Genomic DNA, 25888 nt, shown 5'->3' on the forward strand with positions numbered 1-25888 from the left:
TGGTCAGGTTTCCCCATAGGGGCTGTAAGACACATACATGGTTGATAGAGATTATATATTTCATGGACCTATGCAATTTTGGTAAACATGTATCTGTAACGTATTTAAATAAAGACAGATGGAAGAATGTGCCCACAAGATGACGAAACAGGACTATGTATGTGTACTGGTCTGCTCCAGCTCCACGCCAGGTATATGTTATGGCCTAGAGAGTATATGCATGCATACACCCAAGGGAGCCTCAAAGAAAGGAAATTGCAGTAGGCACACAATTCATCTCTAGCTGCCCACCTGCTAAATGTTGGCAGACTACTCTGGGTCACAACCCACATGTTGTGAACCACAGTTTTACCTCCCTGGGTAGCATGTGGTTTTGAAGGCAAAGGCTGTGAGTTTACGTTTCCGGATGCCATATGTATGCAGTTAGCGGACAACTATGGTCTCTTTATATGTACATGGCCACAAATTATTCCAGATTGATGCCTGGATGATGGACTCAATCTCCTGCAAATTTCCCATATGCTTCACCTGACTCCAAAATGAGTTGGAAGAAAAAATGCAATATTGGGAGCTTTTAACAGAAAAATGGGAAGCCTGTGGAACTACGGCATGTGAAGCTACAATTGGCAATGAAGGGAAAGTCAGCTTTTCCTTAATTTCCTTACGCATTCAAAAAGCAAATCGAAGAAAAGGAAACCACCTGCAGTGAAAATATAATTGACCGCAGGGGCTTTCTCCCAAGTGGTTCTGATTCATCCTTAGTAACTGCAAGGGAAGAGCCATCCCCATGTTAAACTATGGCGTTTTCACAGATAAAACTGTGGGATCCCCAGTTTCTCTTTTTCTTCTCTCACTTTCCTTTTGTTCTTTCTTCCTTCCATTTCTCCTTCCCATGTATGTACATATTATTTTTCTCACTTTATGAGGGACTTGGGAGAGTAAACAAGAACTACAATTAAACAATAACCTCAGCACCATGGCAATTGAGAGCACAAGCTGACCGTAAAGACCAAGAGTTTATTACTATTATTACTGAGCCTCCAGATAACCTACTTCTCCTATGAGTGTCCTTAGAATAAAGAACAAGAGAAACCTAACTTACATGATTTGTTATCAAAGGGGGGAAACACATTGCTTCCTCATACATAGGTATCCATGGGGGTGTATCAGGGCAGGTGAGTGGGGTGGGTTTGAGTGAGGTTTTAGGGCCTCTTTTTCATGAAATATTTCAAATAAACGGATAAGTATAGAAAAGATGAGAAACACCCAGTGTACCCCCCCCCATTTCGTATAAAGGCTAAAATTTCCCAAGTTTCCTCAGCCTTTGTAAAGAAAATATTTCAGATGTAAGTGAAAATTCCTGCCTACCACTCTTTTCATTCCCTCCTTCTTTGCCCACGGTGAGTATGAGCGTGGGTTATTCCTATGAACGTTTTATCCGTGTAAAGCGCAGGCTCAGTAGTTGTGGCTCATGAGCTTAGGTGCTCCGCGGCATGTGGGATCTTCCCGGACCAGGGCTCGAACCCGTGTCCCCTGAATTGGCAGGCAGATTCTCAACCACTACGCCACCAGGGAAGCCCAGCCCACAAACTTTTAAAACCCTATTTTATATTATAATCTACCTCACCCTACACACACCCTTCAAAGTATTTACCCCTCCGTCTTAGGGCAGGTTCCCTAACAGCAGAGCTTGAGACAGAATTTCTAGTAGGAGAAAGTGAGGAAAGGAAGAAGCTCAGGAAAGACGTGGCTTCTGCTGAAGATTGGCTTCAGCGTGACCCCGCAAGAAACCCCGATCTGGCAGCGAACAGCACCGCACAGTTGCCTCACTGAGGCAGGGGCGGGTCTGGCCTTTATACCCCTCATTTATCAGCCATTGGCTGCGGGCCACGGTGGTGGTGGGGGGGCGGTGTCAAGGGGATGGGGGTGGGGCGGGGACCGTGCAACCGCCCAGGCATTTCCAGTTAAAGAGGCTCCTCTTCGAGAAAGAGTGCAGCTGTGAGCTGTTAGCAGCTAATAGAGCAGGTGGGGGTGAGTGCGCTCGCCCAGTAAAGGCGATCTGGGCAGGGCACCGCTAGCACTGACTGCACCTTCCAACCTGTGATACGTGCTGATGTTTTTCTCCCTCCCCTCCCCACTCCCCTTCCTTCTGTTCATTGCCCACTATATTGATTTCATTAATTTAGCGAGTTAGTGGGGATAAGATAGATTATTCAATAAATGGTGCTGGAATAATTGGCTATTTATGTAGAAAATAAAGCAAAATTATATCCCTCATCTACACACACACACACACACACACACACACACACACACACAGATTCATGGATGAGTAAAGATCTAAATGTGCTGTCCCTTCCCTCTCATCTCTTCCCCCTCCCCCTTCCTTCTGTTCACTGCGCACTAAAATTGATTTCATTATCTGTTAATGGGTCACAACCTCAAGTTTTAAAAACACTGTCCTGGGATATGCCTAGAAGGGGAATTGTGGGCGTATGAACATCTACGTTAGAAGATACTACCACCTGGCTCTACAAAGCAGTTTAATTGATTTATTTTTCTGCCAGTAGTCTGAGAGTTCTGGTTTTATCACATCTGTGTATGGTGGTACTTGTCATTGTTTTCAGACTTTAATTTTTTTACAAAATTTATGGTTGTGAAATGGATATATCATTATTGTTGTAAATTGAATTTCTCTGATTACTACTCAAATTGAGCAACTCCTTGTGTTTGTGAATCAATAAGTTTTCCCTTTTGTAACTTGACCATTCATATTCATTGCCTTTTGTTTTTGTTGGTGATTTCTAGGAGTGTAACTGAGCAGGGCCCTGTGAGGGCTTCCCGAGACAAACATACCCCCGCCCCCATGTCCTCCCCCTGCCTCTTGTTTGCAGAAAAACATTAGCTTCCTAGGTCCTCCCTGAGTTCCAAAGAACAGATTTAATCAGAGCAGTGAGAAAATACGGAAAACAAAGGAAAACAGTTAAGCAAGACAAAATAATAGTAGTTTAGCATTAAACAAAGTCAAGGACATTTAGTTCCTCCTCAAGGGTTAGAGATAATATTCTGAGCCATATCCTTGAGCTATTTTGCAGATACTGAACCCCCCACCAGGTGGAAGAAGTTAACTGCATGCTGCCCACAACCACGTAGACCCCAGACCAGGTGGAACCAGGTTGATGATGTTGACTCCACCATCCAGCAAGCAGAATAATGTGCACAAGCTGATCACGCACACTGCAACCCTCTCCCCTCACTCTGTCTCTAAAAACCTTTCCCTGAAAGCCATCCGGGAGTTCAGGCCTTTTGAGCATTAGCCATACTCCTTGCTGGCCTTGCAATAAACCTGCACTCTCCTTCACCACAACCTGGTGTCAGTAGATTGGCTTTACTGCGCAGGTGAGTGGATTCTAGTTTGGTTTGGTAATAGGAGTTCTTTATGTATTTTGGGAATATATATATATATATATATAAGTTTTTTGTGTTTTGTTTTTTGTTTGTTTTTGGTTAATGTGTTGCAAATACCTTCTCCCTGTGTTTGACTTGACTTTTTACTTTGTGTCTCTCTTGATGTGCAGAAGTTTTAAGTTTTTATAAAGTCAAATTTATCTGTATTTTCCTTCAGGGTTTATGCTTTTTTGGGGGTACAATTATTATGAAATTTTTCTCTAGCTTGGAGATATAAAGATATTCTACTTTATTTTCTTCTAAATAATTTAAACTTTTATTTTTCACACTTAGATCTTTATTCATCCATGAATTTTTTTTTAGGATGTAGATTAGGGATGTAATTTTGTTTTATTTTCTACATAGATAGCCAATTATTACAACACCATTTATTGAATAATCCATCTTATTCCCACTAATTTGTAATGTGTCCATTTTCCCCATATACATAAGTCTGTTTATAAGTCTTGCTATCTGATCCCATAGATCTATTTTTCACCTGCACCAAGATCATGATCTCTTACTTGCTATAGCATTATGATAACTCATGATACTTGATAGGGCCAAACTACGCATTTTGTTCTTCAAATTTTTCTGGGTGTTTTTTGTCCGTTTTTTCTTCCATATAAATGTTAGGATCAGCTTTTTAAGTTTCATAGAAATTTCTGTTGGATTTTTATTGGAATCGAATTGATATATTAATTTGAGAAGACTTTATGTTATTGAATCTTTCCATCAATGAACATGGTATATCACAACATTTATTCAGATCCTTCAATGCTATTTTTAAGTCTTCCCCATAAAATTCTAGAGTATCTTTTCTTAGATTTATCCCTAGATTAAAAAAACCCACAATTTATCGATATTTTGAGGGGTATATTTTTTTCTATTACATTTTCTATGTTGTTATTGCTAGCCCATAGGGACATAACTGATGTTTGTATAAACTCTTCCTGAGCTCTCTTATTGATTCTAACTTTGTATAGACTCTTATTTTCTTTAGGCAATCACATCATCTACAAATAAGAAGAGGTTTCAGGTTCCTTCCCAAGTTTTATGCTTCTCATTTCCTTTCTTTTCTTATTTGATCAGTTAGGACTTTTATCACAATATTGAAGTGAAGCAGTCATAGTAGGCGAAATGTTTTATTAAGATAGTGCTTGCTATAGGTATATGGTGTTAAGGAAGTTCCCTTATAATCCTGGTTTCCAGAGATTTTTAAAAATCTTGATGAATATTACATTTTATAAAATGACTTTTCTGCATCTATTAAGATAAGTATATACTTATCTCCTTTAATCTGTATTTAAAGTGTATGACATAGATTTTCTTATAAACTCTTCGGGTTTTATACACTGACAAATGATTTGCTGATGTTTTATTTAGGACTTTGTATCTCTTTGCAAATATATTCTTTTCTTTTACAATCCTTGTCTGGCTTTAATATTAGTGTTAGACTAACCTTACAAAATGAGTTGGAAATATTACTTCTTTTATTCTCTGAAGTAGAGATTACCAGATGTGCTATAAAAACACAATCTACTTTTAAATTGCCTGCAAAAGACTCACAAAGCCAAGCTTAATTTTTTATTAGGCAAGGTCAAATACTTACATTGATTGAGTTTTCTGACATATTTGGGTTTACTTCTACCTTTTTATTTTAGGTTTTCTTATTGCCTTTTTTTATTCTTGCTTATTTTCTTTTACTTCCTTTCATCTAGTGGACTAATAAGATAACTACATTTTTTCCTCCCTCATGCTGTTTTATAAACTAGATTGTTTTCCTACCAGTTTAGTTATTACTCTTAAATGTTTACCAAAATATTTAACCATACATTTTTCTGCCAACATTTAGCTATGTAATATTTCTATCTTTCTGGCAAACATTACTTTCCGCTTTTACTACCAAGGAACAACGCCCCCACTCCATCTTTTTTTTGTGTGTGTGTGAATAATATTTTATTTAGTCATTTTTGTTTACAGCTGAAACTCTGGGAACTCAAAATTAACATCCTTGCCCGTGAGCTTGTTATAGACACCAGAAAACGTTTCAACCTTGTGTTCCACATTGTTCTGCTGTGCTTTATCCAAACGAACCTTTATGAGTCGGCTGCCATCCAGCTTCACGCGGATTCTCTTGCCCACGATCTCACTTGGGAAAACCAAGTCTTCCAGGATGGCGTCATGCATGGCTGTCAGAGTGCGGCTCCTGGGACGTTTTGGCTTATTTTTTGTACGGCTTTTTCGAGTTGGCTCAGGCACAATTCTCTGAACGATAAAGACAACGTGCTTCTCGCTGAACTTCTCCAACTCACGCACTAGCCAGACCTGGATTTTCTGGAAGGATTTCAGATGAGGAACGGGAACAAAGATTATGATAGCTTTCGGACAACCACCAACTTCAGTTTCCTTGGAGGCCGTGATGTTCAGCTCCCGCAGCTGGGCCTTGAGGTCCGAGTTCATCTCCAGCTCCGGGAGGGCCTGGGAGATGCCAGACTCGAACTCGTCCGGCTCCTCGCCATTGGGCTTCACGATCTTCACGCTGGAACTGAACACGGCCGGGACCTTGACGACGCGGCCCCCCACTCCATCTTTTTACTGTGTTTAGAGCTTTTATTGTACTTTTAAAAATTCAAAATAGTTATTTTTATTTGTGTGTGTGTGTGCTGTTTCATTTCTTCCTTCCAGGTTCATTTTTTCTTCTTGAGATAAATCATTTAATAGTTCCCTTTGTGAGGATCAGTAGTTGGTAAATACTCCAAGTTTTTGTGTGGTGAAATGACTTTTTTGTCTCTACAGTTGAAAGGTTGTTCGGGCATAAGAGTGTAGATTGACAGTTATTTCCTGTCAGCCCTGAAGATATTATTGTTATTTTTTGGCATTGATTGCAGCTGAGGAAAAGTCTGCTATCTGAGAGCTTTAAAAGTCTTATTTTCTTTGATGTTCTGCAGGTTCATTTTAATGTTGACATTCGGATTTATTTTTGTATATTCAGTTCAAGACTTTGCACTTCCAGTCTGAGGACTTATGTCTTTTTTCAATTTTAGAAAACTACTATTTATTATGGTTTTAGATCTTTCTTTCTCCTTCATTCTGTTTCTTCCTAAATTACTATTTCATAACTTCTCCTCTTTCTTCAAACCTTTAACACCTCCACTACCCTCATCATCCAAAACGAAACCTTCACCTTCTTCCCCAAGTTAGCTTCTCTTGTGTTAACTTTCTTTTCTTTCTCTTAAATTCAATCTATTAACAATCCTATTGGCTCTAATTTAAAAATAAACCCAGAAAGTGACCAGTTCTCACCTCTCTCACTATCACTACCCTATGCTAAGCCACCATTATCTTTCTGCTTCACCCTTGTTCCCCATAGTCTATTCTTAGCACTTAAAATTTTAAATTGCATCTCCACCCCTACCGTCCTCCTTGTCTTCTCCATTTTTCATTTTTCTCCATGGAACTTACACAATTTAAAAAAAAAATATATATATATATACACACACACACACATACATGGTCCCTTCTTCTTTTTTTCTTCTTCTTCTCCTCCTCCCTTCTCATTCTTAACCTTATTCTTTTCACTGTTTCTCTTTCTCACTAATATATAAGTTCTGGTGAGATAAGAATAAGGATGCTTAGAAGGATAAGGATTTTGATTTGTTTTGTTAACCCTGTGTACTCAGCACCTAGAACAGTGTCACACAGAGTAAGATTTCATTACATATTTGTTTAATAAATACATATATTTTTAAAAAATTTATTATTATTATTTATTTTTGGCTGCGTTGGGTCTTTGTTGCTGCACACAGGCTTTCTCTAGTTGTGGCAAGCGGGGGCTACTCTTCGTTGCGGTGCATGGGCTTCTCATTGCGGTGGCTTCTCTTGTTGCAGAGCATGGGCTCTAGGAACAAGGACTTCAGTTGTTGCAGCATGCAGGCTCAGTAGTTGCAGCACGTAGGCTCAGTAGTTGTGGCACACAGGCTTAGTTGCTCCACGGCATGTGGGATCCTCCCGGACCAGGGATTGAACCCGTGTCCCCTGCATTGGCAGGCGGATTCTTAACCACTGTGCCACAAGGGAAGTCCCCAATAAATACATAGGTGTTTTCCACTTAGGTAAATGAGAGCCAAGAAATTCAAATAAATGATGAGAAATATATCTCAAATAATTAAGAACATGACATTATTTCAGAGAATCAGCAGTCTATCCTGGATCTTAGCATTCATGTACTTTTTAAAGGAAAGGCATCGTGACTGCATTCTAAGTTAGGAGATGATGCAGCAGGCAGAAGAAAAAGAAATAGGAAACTTTGTAACCAACTGCCCAAGCGAAAGCTAAATAAACAAACAAATTAACCAACTGTCTTTCTGGGCTTATGATAGAGGTGCTGGAAATCACAGGAGACTTGCCTGGGACATGTGTTGTGTAACAAATCCTGACAAATACATGGATCATCAAAGAGATTTCTATTTTATATACTGAGAAGCTTTATGATCCAGGAAGTGGTCAGGCCATCTGGGATCTCCTGCTTACCCATCTGGAGCTCTGATTGAATATGTGAGAATAAAAGGAAAGCTCAATTTTAGTGAACATGAGCTGTTTGGAGTCAGCATGGGGGTGCATCAAAGGTGGTGGTGAAACAAAGGGATTACTTTTCCACCAAGCCCTTGTAAGGGAGGGCAGAGGGTGGTCAGTGTTGGAATAAGAAGAAGGAATGACAAAGAAGGAAGCAATGACCTTCATTTCTCCCAGTGATGATGTTATAGGATGTTGTCACTGACCTAAAGAGCCAGGCATTTTCTTGGGATGGGGAATTACTGAGAAATACATGGAAGCATCATGTTGTCAGGAAAATAAATTATTTTAAACTATAGGAACCAGCAGGTTTTCTTCAGTAAATGCAATAATAAATTGTGTTTATGTAGCACGTTACACTTTTTCAAAGCATATACACCACCCCATTTAGTATTTTCAACCCTGTAAGGTAGGGAATACAGATTATTTGAAGCCAGGAAGTGAGCCATAATTCTTTAAGCATGCTTTCCTACCCTCCCGGCCCCACCAGGATCTAGTATAGTGCTGGATGTATAAATCGCTTTTAATCACTGTTATATTAACTCCCATTTTACAGTTGGGATTGAGGAAATTATGAAGTTGTTAGTTGCCAAACATCACATAGCTAGTCGTGGCATAGCTGGATCCAGGAGCAAGTCTACTAACTTTTAAATCTTGTACACTCAATATTCCATCACATGCCCTGCCAAGTGTGCCAACATCCAAAGACCACACAGATGCAGGAACAAGAAATACAAGTGTTCTTGGCAATTATCCTGTGCCAAGGGTCACTGATCTTCTTGATGAAGAGCTACTGTTGATTTACCTAATGTTTAGTAATCTACCAATGAAGGCACTATTAAGAATTGCTTAACATAAGCACTACTTGCCACTTAGGGGAAGCTTGGCACAGACAATGTGTTGGCTAGAATGCCCAAGTCCATCCAATTCAGGAAAATTTATTAAAATCTCCAAGACTGGCCTAGCTTCAAGGAAGCATGCCAAAGAGGCTCTAGGAAAACAAAACAATGTTTCTTCCAGCCCTAGGTGACTTATTCAAAAAGCCTCACTTTTTTTCTCTTAACTTCAGTGTCCTGCCCCAACACTGGCAGAGGTAATAGACCTCCTCGCTTCAGGCTCCCAGTGTGCTTCCCACATCTACATGGAAACCCACTCCACACCGGGCATCCACCTGCTCATAGGAGGCTGTCCCTCGGTTCCCTTCACCAGCAAGTATACGCAGTCTTCTCTTCCCATACAAGTGAACGATGTCTCTGTGAAATTATCCACTAATGGGAATGTCCCAGGGCCTACTCAACCCCATTGAGTAACTCAAAAATAGAGATCTCTATCTCCCTCACCCACACATATACAATAACAGAGGTAATATCTTTCACTAACACTTTTCCTTTCTCAGTTCCCTAACTTGCTCATTTTGTTAATGTGAATCAAGCCATCAACACTTCATCACTGGGATCCCCTCATACACAAAATCATTTTCTTTGAGTTCCAAATGATTCTGGGTCACCTTGGCTCCATTAAAACTGTAAATGGTTAAGGGTTGTTGTCACTCATTCACCCTACATTTGCCTAACAAGATGTAGGGTCCTCTGTATCTCTCCACCCTTTCCTTTTGCTATCCTGTTCTGGAGGGACCCATTTCTCACCATGTGCCATTTAGGGGCTACGAGCAGCTAAAGGGCTTGGTGATGACTCTATCTCCCCATGAGGAGTAAAGAAGGGACTGACTTGGGGCTAATTCTCAAAAAAGTGAGAATTCTAGATTGACAAGTTGAGTCCCTTGCTTTATTTCAATGTCTTATTAATATTGAAATATCTTTTAATTGAGAAGGCAATGATTGATAGGAGAGATATATTTAGAAATCTACAAAATATTTTTCTAGGTTTTTACCTTGCATCATACTGAAGTTCTAGAATTAAAATATTGGGTTTTATTTTTTGAAACTTTATATATTTTGCAAAAGGAATGTAAAGTTGCCTGTAACAAAAGATGTAGCAACTGCTTAATGAAGTAAATATAAAAAATAGATCCCAGGGCTTCCCCAGTGGCGCAGTGGTTAAGAATCCGCCTGCCAATGCAGGGGACATGGGTTCGATCCCTGGTCCGGAAAGATCCCACATGCCGCGGAGCAACTGGGCCTGTGTGCCACAACTACTGAGCCTGCGCTCTAGAGCCCGTGAGCCACAACTACTGAGCACGCGTGCCACAGCTACTGAAGCCCACGCGCCTAGAGCCCGTACTGCACAACAAGAGAAGCCACCACAGTGAGAAGCCCATGCACTGCAACGAAGAGTAGTCCCCGCTTGCCACAACTAGAGAAAGCCCGCGCACAGCAACGAAGACCCAATGCAGCCAAAAATAAATAAATAAATAAATAAATAAATTAAAAAAAAAAAAAAGATCCTAGCACTGCTTTTCAAACCAGGGTAAACCAGTCAGAAGACATAGCATATCCATAGTGGCAGGAAGTCAAAGTGATAGAAGCATGGCTGAGGTTTCTAGGGCATCAAGGAGGGACTGTTAACTGAACATTAACCAATAACTCAAAGATTAGATGTTGAAAAAGCCAACAGCAGACCATGGCCTGGAGGATGCCAGAGGTCTATTTTTTGATAATGCCAGTTTCTTTGTAAAGAGGTTCCCTGGAATGTGAAAGGAGATGTGTAGGTCAAACCAACACTGCTGCTGTGATTGAGCTACAGATTTGGCTCAGAGTTTCCTAGTTTTCAGGCAAAAGGGGCCATATGGTCAGTAATCTAGCTTTTCAATGCAGAATGGAGGAAGCCTAATAGGTCCTTAGGATGATACATTTTTATTTTGGCAAAGAAAATATCTCTCTTTACAGTTGTAAGATTAACAAGTTCTGGGACCTATTGTACAGTATGATGATTACAGCTAATAATACTATATTATATAGTTGAAAGTTGTTAAGAGAGTATATCTTAAGTGTTCTCACCACAAAAAAGAGATGATAATTATGTGATGAGATAGAGGTGTTAGCTAATGCGATGGTGGTAATCATCTTGCAATATAGAAGTATATTGAATCAACATGTTGTACACCTTAAATTTATACAATATTATATGCCAATATATTAATAAAATAAAATACAACTGGGGGAAAAAAGAAAAGTATCTCCATTGTTGGCTTTTAAGAAGTAAGTTACCATATTATAATAGGGCCCATAAAAGAGTCACATGACAAGGAACTCTGAGCAGCTTCTCAGAGTTGAGAACAACCCTTACCCAACAGCCAGCAAGATAGGGACCTCGGCCCTACAACTGCAAATAGATCAATTCTGCCAACAACCTGAGAGCTTAGAAGCAGCTCTTTCCCCAGTTGAGCCTCTGATTAGACCCTAGCTCTGGCTGACACCTGGATTACAGCCTGATGAGACCCTGAGGTGGAGAACACAGTTAAGCTGTGCCTGGATTTCTCACCTACAGAAACTGTGAAATAATACATGTGTGTGTTGATTTAAACTGATAAATTTATGGTAATTTGTTATAAAGCATAGAAAACGAATACAACTGAACATTAAAAGACATGGCCCCCTTTCCTTGAGCCAATCCTCTATGAACTTGACTCAGTTATTTTACCGTATCCAACATGAGAACTAGAGCTTTATAGGATGTCAGAACTCCAGGGAATAATCTAGTGACAACTACCCCTGTTAACATTGCTTTTCTACTGATCCATAAAATCTAAGTCTAAAAATCCCTGGTTTGAGGACATTCTTCTGGAGTGGTTTTCAATGCTCCCAGCACAAGCTTGAGTGTGTGTGAGTGTGCGTGTGTGTGTGTGTGTGTGTGTGTGTGTGTGTGCGCGTGTGTGTGTGTTGTGGTGGTAAAGCAACTTCTTTAATGGGGTCAGAACAGCTGGATGGGGAATTAGAAATCCAGGGGGGTGTAGAGCAGAATATCGAAGTCTAATTTTAGATCAGTGACATGGGAAGGGTTCCATTACCAGGAGTCAAGTGGGAGATACCAATGACTGAGTGGACAAATGTGAGAGGCAGAATTCATGGAGCTTTTGATGTGACAACCAACAGAAGCATCTGAGTGGACGGATTTGGAGATTTAGGTTCTAATGATGGGAGCCTGCAGTGACTTCCTTGTTTAAAATTGATTTTCCCCTGAATATCTTTTGAAAGCTCAAGGCTCACCATTATGGGAATCTCCTTCCCACAGATACTTCTCTGATAGAGAGCCAAGAAAATGGTTTCCTCAATCCATAGATCATACCCAGAGAAGGCAAATTGCTTGCTTAAAGCCACATAGCATCATCTTAGGAAATAAATCTGGGGCTTCTGATTGCAAGCTAACTGTTTTCTTTGAGATCGTTGAAAAATGGATATAATTGATTTAACAAAATGCATAAAGGATGCAAAATGGGAGGTGTTGAAAGTTCCAGTGAAGATAGAAAAGCAATACAAAAGCAGACTGAGATCAGGAATACAGGCAGGAAATAGCCAGATATGATTCAGATTGGAGAAAGAGAACCCAAAACATCTGGGGAACAATAATTTGAAACAGATACTCTCCTGGAGAAAGAAATCTGGAAAGCAGTAGCAGGGTGAGAGACCTGGGTAGCACTGTTAAGACAAATGGGGTCTCTAACGCTTGTGCAATGGTCAAACCTGGCTAATTGAATTTGGAAGCCACGGCTAGAGAGGTCAATGGGTACAAAGGGAGGATGCAATTCTTAGGGTCTACGTGTCTGACACCGCGCTCTTCCAGTCCTTCCTGGCTGTGCACTCAGATCCCTCTGGCTAGAAGGGAAAGTCATAGATTCCCTGCTAATGAAGACAAGGGAAGGTTCTGAAAAATTGATCCTCTCAGTCTCCAGGGCAGCTGGAGCCCCTGGGCCAGTTCTTCAGTTTTTAACCAATCTCTCTTTTTACTCCAATCTGCATTCAAATATTATCATGGTCTCTGTGTGCCATAAATTAAAAAAGGTTAGGACCCATAGGCCTAGAAGACACTCCCACCCTCTGCTTGTTCTTCTTTCTAAATATTATCAATTAAAAATTTTATATCAAATATTGCACACATACAGAGAGGAGCACAAATCATAGATTTACAGCTTGATGAATTATATAAACTGAACACACCTGTTTAACCAGCACCTAGATTAATTAAGCTGTTGAACATCACCAGAACTCTAGAAGTGCCTTCTCCCCACCTGCTACGATAACCTTCTTCTGATCACTACTCACCCACTAAGAGCATAGATCAGTTTTGCCTGATCTTGAACTTTATATATAGTTGGTAATTTTTACATCTGGCTTCTTTTGCTCAACATTATGTTTGTGAGTTGCAGGTATGTTGTTGCATGGTAATACATTTTCCTCTTCTCATTGTTGTATAGTATTCCATTGTATGAATATATTTATTCATTCTGTTGTTGATGAACATTGGGTTGTTTCAGTTTGGTTCTATCATGAAAATTTTTGTTCTTCTGGTAAGCATACGTACAGATTTCTTTTAGTTTTAGCCAGCTTTTAAGAGTCTTTCAAGATAACCTGCTCTGAATTCCTTCATGTGCCTGAGGCCTAATGGGCTCAAAACACATTTAATTATTTCGCCTCCCTCTCTTCCTTGAAAACAGCCAATCATGACTATTAACAATTATTCTGGGCTTCCCTGGTGGCGCAGTGGTTGAGAATCTGCCTGCCAATGCAGGGAACACGGGTTCGAGCCCTGGTCTGGGAAGATCCCACATACCGCAGAGCAACTAGGCCCGTGTGCCACAACTACTGAGCCTGCGCGTCTGGAGCCTGTGCTCCGCAACAAGAGAGGCCACGATAGTGAGAGGCCCGCGCACCGCGATGAAGAGTGGCCCCCGCTTGCCGCAACTAGAGGAAGCCCTCGCACAGAAACTAAGACCCAACACAGCCAAAAATAAAAATAAATTAAAAAAAAAAAAAGTTGTAGAACCATTAAAATACCTTATAAAAAAAAAAGAAAAACAATTATTCTCAGTTGAGGCCAAGATCTTTATATACTTGCTCAGAAGCATTATTACAAATGGAATATGTAATATTTACAAGCATCCAGTGAGAAGCCTTTGTTCAAGAATTGAGCCAGCTTTCTGTTTGATGGTGTTGCTGCAGAAGAAAGGGTACCTGTTCATTGAACCTACTACAGATGAGGCATAGATGGAATCACTGCCCCAGGGGAGACAATGAAAGAGGGTCAGAACCAAGGGTTGTTACCTGGATTGTCTTTTGGGAACCCCAAAACCAACCTCAAAGAGGGTGACCAACCTCTTTGTTTACCCCAATATGCAATTCAAATATTATCATGGTCTGTGTATGCCATAATATCAAAAAGAAATGTTTCTTTTTTAACACTTTAACAGAAACACTTGGTAATTCTCCTTTCTCTGATAAACACAGTAGAGCTTTATTACCTGTAGAGGCCAAGATTTGTATAACTCAAATGTCTTAAATATGCTTATTCCTAGACACCAGGCCCCTACCGCTTGCCTTAGAAGAAATTCGTTTTCCAAGGAAGACTAAGGCTGTTCTATTTCCTTGTTGGGAGAGGAGACAGAACGAAAACAAAATCAAGCTTAATCCTGTTCTTCTATTGCCTGTGTTTCTGTCACAGCACACACTCTCCTGAGGCAAACCGGATACAGTATGATGCATCATTTAGGAAAGACATTTTGCATTAGACTAACTGCCCAAGGCACCATTGATATCAGGTACTAACACTGCAATGGTAAATGGAAAAAAACAAAAACAAAAACTCTTGTTTTGTTTGAATGGTTTTAGGATTTATCATCAAAAAATGGGTCTATCAATTAAGGTTTTTTCTCCCTTATAAGTAAAAGAAATGGACTCAGGCTAACTTGAACTACTACCAACACAACAAAAGGATTTATTGGGAGGATATTGGGAACATCACAGACTTGAAGTAACGGCTGAACAGTAAGACTTTAGGGCCAGGAATAAGTGTGAGGAAATGGCATGCTTTCTCTCTAGGGTTAAAGGCCCACCTATTTCAGATTAGTGTTCGTTTCTTGGGTCGTTCACTGTGGCTGAGGCAGCCTCAGGGGACTAGCATGGGTCACGGACCCTCTACCTCAGGGACAGAAAATGGTCACAGACAAAAGCAGTAGCCTAGCACTGCAAGGGTGATAGCTGAAGTCATCAGCCTACTGATGGAAATAGTACAAGAAAAAAGGAAAAGTGGTTTGATAAAAGTGATAACATGGGTAAACACTATAAGAAGACCTGGGCTAATGACAGTACTGGAAGATATATGAAAAGGCTTGATTTATGCACATACCATAATCAAAGGGTAGATTTGCTCAGTGTAGGTTTGCTATAGCTACACATTTTTTTCTATTAAAAATTATTCCACTTCCTGCAGGAAAGTAACTTTGTTATTGTGTCTTCTCCTTCATCTCATTGAAAGAATTTTTTAACATAGTTCTCAATAATATGAGGTTTCTTAGGAATGTAACTATTACATTATAGTTAAACACATACACACATATGGGTAGGACTTTCATATCCATATACATAAGTGAGGCTGTACTGTAATTTTTCCATACTATACTATATACTATGCTAACTATACTATATTATGGGAGTTCCCAGTGTTCTCATTCTCTAGATAGTTTGTTGAGTTACCCTTATGTGACAGGCTTTATGTGAATGTAGGTGCTGGGAATACAGTAGGTGCTCATGGTGGACACTGAGCCTGGTGGAGTTTAGAGCTTAGTAGGGAAGACAGATGACAACAACAGAATGTAATGATTTTTTTGATAAGAGAAATACAGGGTGATATGGAAACAGAGCAATGTATATAATAATACCTACTTTATAGGGTTGTTATATCGGGGTAATGAATAAAGTACCTGATCCAAGGCAGAGCACACAGTAGGCACTCAAAAATATTATTAATAATGTTTCGCAACTTTTTCTAATTTTTTAGTTGGATTATTAGTTTATACAAGTTTTTAAGTTCCTGAGCCAGTTTTGGTAATATCTATTTCTTGCAAATATTGTCCACTTCATCATTATATTAGAATAAAATTATGTTGAGTATGATCTAATAATTTAAAAATCTTCATGTCTATGGTTACCCACACCTTTTTCTTCCTATTTTTTCTCTTCTTTAGATTTAAGGAGAGGTGGTTGGTAAATTATGTTAACTTTTAAAAGTCTTTTTAATGCTTGAATGTATTTATTGATTTTTTTGACTTTTAAGTCAATTATTTATGTTATCCTCCTCAATACCTTCTACCAATTTTTCTTACAAATTTTTTGTTTTCTATCTTAAATTTAATGCTTAGCTTATTACATTTTGTCCTTCTTAATACTTAAAACATTTAAGACTGAATTTTTATCTGATATAAACTTGGCTTCATCCTAAAGGTTATGATAGTTATTTAATTACTTTATAAATCATTTGTAACTCCAGTTTTTATTTTTTCTTTTAATAAAGAGTTACTTAAAGGAGCATCTTAAAACTTTCAAATGGCTGGCATTTATTTTGACTTTTAAAATGAAGGTTTTTTTTTTTTTTTTTTAACAGTATGGTCAATTTAATAAGAGATTCATAAAATTTCTGTTTTTCTTAAAAGCATTTATATCTTCTCTATAAATTTTTATCTTTTATATAAACATTTATTTGTAAATATTTATAATATATGTATTTATGTACATTTTATACACGTACACAACACACTTTGGTTTTTGTTAATATTTCATGGGCGCCAAAAAACGTGTTGTCTGTAGGCTGCAGTGTTTGAGATGGATATCTGTAGATACATATTTAGTAAATCACTCACATCAATTGTTATTTTTCAGCTCCTCCATGTCCCATGTATATTTGGCATTACAGAGCTATCTAAAACTGAGAGGGTTCTTTTCATTGATCAGTTCTATTTTATTGCTGTCACTTTCTCCTACTGCAAACATTTTCCTTTTGTACATTTGGATGCAATGAGTTTTGGCACATAAAATTTGTTGACTCATATCTTCATTATGAATTGAACCACTTATCAACATGATAAGTTGATATATATCACAAGTTATATTTGTGTCTCATGATTATTGTGGTGAATTTTCCTTTTTGTTGTACTAGTATTGTGACACCTATTTTTGGTGGGGAAAGGGGAAAGGGAATACATTTAATATCTTTTTATCTTTTTGACTTTATGTTTTACTAAACTTTAATAAACTTTTCACTTTTAATAAACTATCATTGAGTTTTAAAAATTTACTTTGAAATTCTTTGTATTTTAATAGGGAGTTCAACCCATTTATTGATGTAACTATTGTGATTTTACTTCTAATATCATATTTTAATCATTCTCTCTAGGCCTGTTTATTGTTTTCCCCCACGTAGACTATAATTTCCTTACTTGTATTTTCTACAGTGCTTGGAAGGTTCATTATCCAGTTTAATTCTATTTCTTTTCAAGTTAAAAAATTGTCCATTGACCAACATCTCTTTAATTTTTAAAGTCAACAATAAACATGAATCTTTAAAACCCTGTATTTTAGACAAAGAATTTAATATTCTTATATTTTTTCATGTTTTCTTCCAGCTTCTTATTTCCCAATTTTTGAAAATATAATTTGGGGGTTAGCACTAAATTATTTTTATTCAATTATTGCTATAATTATTATTTTTTACATTTTATATCTAATCTTTTAAGAGCAATCTATGGACACATTTGCTTTTGCAACCATACTTAGTACAACTGTTTAGATTGACATCCATGTGTAACTGGCTTCAATATTCACTACGAGTTTCTTAGCTGTGCAATTAGCATGTATTATTTTACAATCATAAAAATAAGAGGGCTTTTTTTAAAGATTGAAAAGTTAAGTGTCCATACCAATCAGGATAGCAAATGCTTGTTAAAACTTTGTACATTTTCCTACCTTGAGCACCAGCAGCTGTTTTTGAGGGAGGTCCTAGAATCAGATGTATGTCTAGTGGCCATAATACAAAGATTTTTTTCTTCTTCTTAAAGCCAAAGTCAAGTTTCTCGTCATAAAACCTAGAGTTTTGCCTGTTCCAGGACACATTCTAGAACTGAAGGATTTACATTGACTGTTTGGACTGAGGTAGAACAGAAGAGTCTGGCAATGGCAGCCTGACTGCAATGACAATCTTATTTCAGATTTCTCTTCCCCTCTCATTACTTATAAGCCCTATCACTTGACACTCTTCACATGCACGAGAACATTCTACATGATGATCCTGTCCATTTTTTCTTCTTTGAATGCTGTTTAGCCAAATGTTTGTCTCTTGTCACTGCTATCACCCTACAGATTTTTTTTTTAAAGAGCCATTTGTTTACTGTCATAAATTACTTTTCCAGTTGCCAGCACTTGCTTTAAACTGTGTATGTGATGTTAGTGTGGCCCTAACTATGGGAGGCCATCTGCCTCTCTGCCATCTTGCCAGGCACTGGGTCTGGGCGTGTGTGTACGGGTGTTAAACCTGTCCCTCAAAGAAAATCACATCAGGTATTTCATCCTTTTTAATGCTGTGGTGGGCTTGTTCATCCTGTGTGAATGGAAACTTGCGAGCACTTGGTTCTTGGAATTCAGGAAGAAATAACACTTGCTAGAAACTCCTGACAATGAACTGTTCACAAGACCCCTCACATTAAGCTGTCTGCAGGTTTTAAAAAGTGTTTCAAGGTTCTAAGTACTTTCTTTCATTTGAGGTCCTGAGATATTCCTCTGAAAGGCCCTATGCAAAGGTCAAAGGAGGGGTGTTATTCTAGTTATTTCATATTTCAGGCATGCTTAAGCCAAATGTACACTTTTGAAAGTCTTGCTAACTACTTACCAAGCACAATCTTGATGTGGTTTCTCTTGATCCTTGTTCCACTGTGGGTTAGGTAAGAGAGAGTCACTTTTCCCTCACAGATGCATTGGACCTTGAGGGGGCTTGTGGTTGGAAAAATATCAAAGTCTGTGATTACTTCATGCTTTGCCCAGTCTTGGGGGAGTGTGGCAGGCTCAGGGTGTCGGTGGCTGTAAAATGAGGGCTTGTGAAAGTGCTCCGCTCAGAGTGGGGATTCGGGTGCCCCCCCACCGGGGGGGTGGGTGAGTGACAGGAGAGGGGGCTGCTCTTCTCAAAGCTGCAGTGTCTGTTCAGAGCCATAAAGGAAGCAGTTGGCAAATTCTGTGAAGAGAGGGCTCTTTTAGAACCATGTTTCATATTTTAATAGAGAGGGCTTTCTTAGAATATTTTTACAGGGTATCGAGGTTACAGCAGTAAGGAAGGCGGAAAATCTTGTATGGCTGCTTGGCTAGGATTTCATGAAATGAATGTTATCTGCATGAAGACTAAAAACAGGCTGATTCATTACAATAACTGTGTCCTTCAGATGCCAAATGAGTGGTTACTCATGGGGGTAAAACAGGCAGTTAAGCTGGTCTTGAGGCCCAGCACGCTGAGACTTGACATGTAGTGAATGCTTTGCTAAGCACTGACTTACATTATCTCATTTAATGCCCGTAACACGTATTAGTTCATTTTACAGAGGAGGATATGAGTGACGGGTAGATTAAATAACCAAGGTCACAGAGCTAGTTCATGGTTAAGCTGGGGTTTGCCCTTAGTCAGGACACCTTAATTACTCAACAGGACCTAGGTTGTTGATTGGCCAGCCCCATTTTCTCACTCCCCATTTCTAGCAAACCAGCTGAAGTAATCCGTGGAGCTTTGCTAGTATTCCTCCCATTTGAGGGGCCAACCCTTAAGTAAGAGTTGGTCCCAGGCCCAGGATGGGTGTTCCCATAACATTGCCATGAATCTCTTGAGTTATGTTTCAGCTTCTGGGCAGTAGCCTGAGTAGGGGTCTATCTACTCGTTCTGGAAACAACCATAGCTGGGCTATTTTTTCCTTTATTTATGGTATGTGATCACTGCCAGCAAATTTCTCTGAGGAGTGCATTTAAGTATGCCACATTTGTATTACTGTATATGTATTCTGGGTGAAACATTTATGATAAATCAAGTTTTTAGGTGCCCTATGGGGAAAGTGCTGATGGAAACATACATCTGAAGAAAACTTTTCTCTTAGCAGTAGTCACTTGAGGAAACAGGCTCCATTTATCTTGTGAGGGCTTCTGTGAGATGAATACAGACCCCCCAGAACCACAGCTCTGCGTATCACAAGAGGAAAGTGAAGTATCCAGACTTAGCTCTGGGCCTCCTCAAGCGTCTGTGCTGTGCCGTGTTAGTCCTTCTCCCCTTCCTCCAGCCCTCACTCTACCTTTCCAGCCTGGGAAGCCTGGCAACTTTCATGGCAAGCCTTCCACCCCTGACAAATGACCCCCTCTTCCCACTGCTCGGAATGCTTTCCTCAGTATTCTGCTTCTCCGGTGGTTAACACCTACACTCCTGCATATTCATGGCACATTCTCAGAAACACCTATTCTGATCCCTTTTCCCTCCCCAGTCTAAATTAGACCCTTGATAAGAGTATCTTCTTATGATTTTTCTTTCCCGGTCCTGCTCACCGTTTGTAATTACATACCTCATTTGTATGACATTTGTTTAATGCCTGTCTCCATCACTGAGGGAAGACTTTAAGTTCACTGAGGGCGCATGCTTCCATGAGTGTCTTGCACAAGTGTCTTGCCACATGGAAGGCGTTCTAAATATCTGTTGGAGAAATATGCTTCTCCTGGGCTCTATAGAAACACATGTATATAGCATGCTTATTATATTCTGCCATTTAAAGACTCTCTCTCTTCCATTGGACTGTAAGCTCTCTGATATAAATATTTGCAATCCCCAATGCCTACCATAGTGGCTGACACATGTAAGTGCTCAATAAAAGTAAGTGAAGTTGACTGGGGCTTGCATGACTTATACCTAAGCTTTAACATCATGGAAAGGAAGTATTTCAGTTCAGTGTGATTCTTATTAAGCACCCATTAAGTGTCAGACTCTATGTATGGTATTGAGGATATAAGAATGTGTGTAAAAGCTTTTGCACAGCAAAGGAAACCACAAAGAAGATGAAAAGACAACCCTCAGAATGGGAGAAAATATTTGCAAATGAAGCAACTGACAAAGGATTAATCTCCAAAATATACAAACACCTCATGCAGCTCAATATCAAAGAAACAAACGACCCAATCAAAAAATGGGCAGAAGACCTAAATAGACATTTCTCCAAAGAAGACATACAGATGGCCAAGAGGCAAATGAAAAGATGTTTAACATCACTAATTATTAGAGAAATGCAAATCAAAACTACAATGAGATATCACCTCACACCAGCCAAAATGGCTGTCATCAAAAAAAATCCACAAATAATAAATGCTGGAGAGGGTGTGGAGAGAAGGGAACTCTCCTACACTGTTGGTGGGAATGTAAATTGGTACAGCCACTATGGAGAACAGTATGGAGGTTCCTTAAAAAACTAAAAATAGAGCTACCATGTGACCCTGCAATCCCACTCCTGGGCATATAACTGGAGAAAAACATGGTCTGAAAAGATACATGCACCCCAACGTTCATTGCAGCACTGTTCACAATAGGCAATCCTTGGAAGCAACCTAAGTGTCTATCAACAGATGAATGGATAAAGAAGATGTGGTACATATACACAATGGAATATTACTCGGCCATAAAAAAGAATGAAATAATGCCATTTGCAGCAACATGGACGGACCTAGAGATTGTCAAAGTGAGTGAAGTAAGTCAGAGAAAGAGGCATATCATATGATATCCTTTATACGCGGAATCTAAAAAGAAATGATACAAATGAATTCATTTACAAAACAGAAACAGACCACAGACTTAGCGAATGAACTTATGGTTACCAGGGGGGAAGGGATAGTTAGGGAGTTTGGGATTGACATGTACACACTGCTATATTTAAGATGGATAACCAACAAGGACCTACTGTATATAGCACAGGGAACTCTGCTCAATGTTATGTGGCAACCTGGATGGGAGGGGTGTTTGGGGGAGAATGGATACATGTATATGTATGGCTGAGTCACTTTTCTGTGCACCTGAAACTATCACAACACTGTTAATCGGCTATACCTCAATATATATATATTTAAAAAGAGAGAGAGAGAGAGAGATGAACGACAACAGCAAAAAAGAGTATGATTAGTAGCAGTTTGATTGCTGAAACATGAAGCATCAGGCAGGGAGTGGTGGAAGTGAGGTTAGAGGGGAAGTCATGGAGGATCTTAGAGGGCATATGAAAGAATGTGTGATCTTTCCTTTACGTTTTGCTCCACAACCTGGGCATTGTGACTGCTGGACTTTTACTTGGTCAGTGAGACCAAGGACAGCATTACAGAATGCAGGAAAATTTCAGACACTGAGGTTGAATAATTTATTCATTCATTCCTGTAGTGAATATTTACTTAGTATCTACTAAGTACCAGGCACTAAGGATAGTTACAGACTCAAACAGGATATAGTGTTCAGCCTTCAGGAGTTCAGTATAGTGAGGGAGACAGAGTAAAATACAATGAAATAAGTCCACAGTTTTCAAATATTTTGGCTTTAGGACTCCTTCATTCTCCTGAATATTATTGAATATCCCCCAAAACTTCTGTTCATGAAGGCTATATATATTATTATTAGAAATTAAAACAAATTTGTAAAAGATAAATTAAATGAATCTCTTAAAGAAAGTATATGTTAACATAAATATTTTCATGAAAGTAACTTTATCTTATCGCTATTTTTCTTTCACAAAAAATTTAGTGAAAAGAGTGCCATCGTTTTATACTTTTGCAAGTCTCTGTGCTGGCTTAACAGATTTTCGATTCTCTTACCTGTTTTCTGCATTCAGTTAGTTGCAATAATGTTGTTTGGTTGAAGTACATGAAGAAAACCCAGCCTCACACAGTTGTGTAGGTGGAAAAGGGGGGAGTATTTCAATAGCCTTTTCAGATAATTGTGGAAATTCTTCGACACTACACCAAAACTTGACAAGTGGTAGTTTCCTAAAAGTTAGATGAAATGTGGACTCTGAAACTAATCCATAACATTTTTTTTATTCTGTCACATAAAAGTTTATTGGCCCACTTTGGACTTTGGACGGATCTTTCAGCCAGGCATGATTTTGTAACATCGGGTGTTAGTTATTTGGAAAATGTTGGTTTACTGAGTGAACCACAGATGTGTTTCCTTGTAAAACATCAAATCATAATATAAACAAAAAATATATAATAACATAATAAAACATCACAAACCTAAGAAATTACAAAATTCATAAATATCACTGTTGACTTCATCAGAAGAATATATAAGCACCGGGAAGCTATAAAGCTCATAGTGACAAGTTTACCAAAATTCGACGTTTTGTTTGAAAGTTCAGCTTTCATCACTGGCAACGAATAATATCAGCTGTTTTCTTTAAAGTTATAGGTTTACTTAATTCATTTTCTAGAAAACATCGGCCAAATACCCAACGAGAAACAGCCATAGTTTTTATATCATTCTTTCAAGTAAAAATGGCTTTCCATGAAAAAAGTAATTCAGCTCGCAACTCAAGCACATAAGTGCTTTTCTTCAATACATTTGTAGAAGTAAATCATCATATCTCAATATGCAGCAGTGCTTTGTCTGTGCTTCCCATTTTGTCACAGAATTTTAAAATGTGTATTGAAGGGTCAAGTTTAATAGGAGTAATACTTTTTATTGCTTCATCAGGCATAGTCTTAGGTGAAACAAACATTTGTTTTCACTTTAAGTGTGTGGTGGTAAAGAATACAGCAATTACTGGTACAGTTTGGTGCCACTGCCATGATTTGTGCCAAGATGCCAGCAGTTTTATCCACCATTATTTTTGCAACATCAACATGAGGTCAACGTGGTTGTTCCAGAATTAATCAACAGATTTTTAAAAAGGTGTGGAACACTATTTCAACACCACTCATGCTTGTTATCAGACATTCAAATAAAAGACAATCTTCTTTAATAATTAGACAAATACAAGCAAAATCTCTCTGTTTGTAGATTATTCCATTTATGAGGTGAAAGTACAATTCTGCAGAAGAGAGGGCAACCCAGTCTTCATGTTTCCAGTGAAATCTTTAAATCAACAAGTTACTGTATTGTTGGGACATGATAGTGCTTGGATTCTTTTTACTGACTTTTCATACAGCAGGTATTCTGCAATTCAACTGTAGAAGGCTTTATTGTCTCAGCTACTCTATATGCTTCTACAGCCAATGCAGTTCAATGATTTACCCTGTAAGATGCCTCTGGGGCATCTTCATTTCTAGTTCAAAGAATGTAAGCAATAATTTTTGGCTTTTAAGACCTCACTACATCTGTACTTAAAATATATTTAAGTCCTTTGTCTTAAAACTCTGGATCTGCTTCCTAATATATTTCTGTTGAATTTTTTTTTTTGTACATTGAGTTTAATTCAGCCAAAGAAAGTAAATTAGTAATGTGAATCTGTTTATGAACACACTTTTTTGTTACTAGGAAAAGAGTTTCTGTCCATAAATACGTGTTGAAAAAATATTCAAATAATGTTGATTTGAAAGGGCTCCACATTAGGGGTCTGCTAATGTGTACATACTACAGGTCATCCCAAAAAACATGAACAATGAAGTGTCACTGCCCCGGAGTTTGGGTTGAGATGTATTTTTTTCCAGTTAGTGATAATGTGTTTGCCCATTTTACCCTGCTACTCACTGGGCCCCAAGGTCCAGGATTGCCAGTGTCCATTCAGAGTGTGAGGGGCCGCTTCTGGCTCCAGAACAGAGTGAAGTTGGCTGTCCCATATGCTGATGATCTCTCCCTACTTGAGTGACCCTGTCAGTGACCTACAATACGGCATACACTTAACGCCCAGTATGATGCTGTCAGCCTAAAGATGAGGTTTTAATTGTAGCAGGAGGGACGGTTCTCACTGGAGAGGATTCAGAAGCCATCTAGACCACAGATACATGGAATTGTAGAGATCTTAAGTGACTTGCCTGAGTTCACCTGCTAATCAACAGTAGGGCTGAGCCAACAAGCTAATGCTTCGATAGACAGCTGAATTAGAAGCAAATTTACATGCAACTTTAGGGACAACTCCCTGCCATGAGAAGGAACTACATTATCTAGCTTAATTGTCACAACAACAAAAGAATCACAACATGCATTAAGGTAATGGGGGCTCCACACTGAAAGGGGTAGGAATAAATCCTATCGCCAAGCCCTAGAGAGATCTCCACTCTTGCCCCCGTCACAGCTGGACTTGATGGTGCTGTGAAAGGAAAACTGACAGGCTAACCCAGTCTTTTTGTTTCTTTGTTTCTCCCTTTAGGTCAGTGGTTCTCCAGCCTTAGTGTGGATAAGAATTATTATTCAGGGATATGTGTAATTAATGGGAGACTTAAGGATATTCAAGCCAATTTTGCTAATAAGCAATATCTGCCAATCTTGAAACCTAACTCTGGGTAAATGGAAATCCACTTCACTCTAGTGCATTAGAGATTCAGTATTTAACACATTTGAGTTGTTTTCCAAATTAAAATTTTGAGGATAAATTTCAAAAAGTGAAATTGGAAGAAGTGTTTTGGGGAAACCCTGAAAACGACTGCTTTCTATGTTAGTACCTGGTCTCAATGCCAGTTACCAAGGGATTCTATTATATTACATGCATTTCTACCCTTCCCTCCCCTTTCTTTTTCTGTAATGCAGCAATACATCCCACTTGCCTTTCCCCCCTCTTTTTCTCTGCCCCAGCACACTCTTTTTTGGAACATTCAAGTCCCAGAGGAGAACTGTGAACTCTGACCCCCCCCAAATCCAAGCCAACTTTTACAGGGTCTTATTCTGCGTTTTTATACCTAGACAACTCCTCCCCATCCCTCCTCTGCCCCCAACTCAC

At 38.9% G+C, this 25888-nt stretch overlaps 1 long non-coding RNA gene and 1 pseudogene across 2 annotated transcripts in view; both read right to left on the minus strand.

The window, feature by feature from the left end:
* LOC309632939 overlaps positions 1-25888 on the minus strand; it is a 361309-nt gene that overhangs the window by 89239 nt on the left and 246182 nt on the right. The gene's annotated exons all lie outside the window — the stretch shown is intronic.
* On the minus strand, positions 5394-6050 carry LOC309633343 (small ribosomal subunit protein eS7 pseudogene; annotated as a pseudogene). The gene has a single exon. The product of its transcript is annotated as a small ribosomal subunit protein eS7 pseudogene (transcript).

Source organism: Balaenoptera borealis (assembly GCF_965194805.1).
Source record: "Balaenoptera borealis genome assembly, chromosome: 8".
Lineage (NCBI taxonomy): Eukaryota > Metazoa > Chordata > Mammalia > Artiodactyla > Balaenopteridae > Balaenoptera > Balaenoptera borealis.